The sequence below is a fragment of the Hippocampus comes genome, unplaced genomic scaffold (genome assembly GCF_001891065.2).
Source record: "Hippocampus comes isolate QL1 unplaced genomic scaffold, H_comes_QL1_v1.1 scaffold343, whole genome shotgun sequence".
Classification (NCBI taxonomy): Eukaryota; Metazoa; Chordata; class Actinopteri; order Syngnathiformes; family Syngnathidae; genus Hippocampus; species Hippocampus comes.
Window position 1 is genome coordinate 31,342 of NW_017805280.1, and position 508 is coordinate 31,849.

The 508-nt window shown below is 50.6% G+C and overlaps 1 protein-coding gene across 2 annotated transcripts in view; it reads left to right on the plus strand.

The window, feature by feature from the left end:
• csdc2b (cold shock domain containing C2, RNA binding b) overlaps positions 1-508 on the plus strand; it is an 8,103-nt gene that overhangs the window by 2,133 nt on the left and 5,462 nt on the right. Inside the window, exon 1 of one of the 2 annotated variants that reach the window (XM_019870936.1) lies at positions 12-241. The exons of the other annotated variant lie outside the window; for it this stretch is intronic. The gene's annotated coding sequence lies outside the window, so the exon portion shown is untranslated. Of the gene's footprint in view, positions 1-11; positions 242-508 lie in introns of those variants that run through there. 2 annotated transcript variants of the gene reach the window in all.

Below are 508 nucleotides of genomic sequence, written 5' to 3' on the forward strand. Positions count from 1 at the left end.
TCCTCCACAGCGAGCGCACTTTCCGACGCATCAAGTCCCCTCGCAGGGTGGAGGAGCGTATTGCGCATGCGCACTCTCGCATCACGCCATCGGAAACCACCGCCAGCTGCGCACGCCCGCCGTCACATCGGGTTTTCCCACTTATTTATTTAATTTGACCCTTATATAATGCCACGCATCCACTCAACGCACACTTTGGCACAGTGAGCCGACCGTCCAACCAGCCGGTGGGTCCGCTGCTGTAAGTAACATTTCGACTTCATAATGCATCGTGGTCGTTGGGGAGCCAAAGCAGAGGGGCAGTCAGTGGGGGAGCCTTTGTTTTTGGATGGGCACGGCTCGTTGGACAGGAAGTGAAAATACCGTTCAAATATCGTGTAGCGGTTGACTAGTGTGGCTGCTTAGAGGCTTAAATTGCTAGTCATCAGATTCTCTTTTTATACCATCCGTAATTTACTGTGAGAGACTTCTCGAAACGAGATTAAAGCAAATCTTTTGTATCATGTTT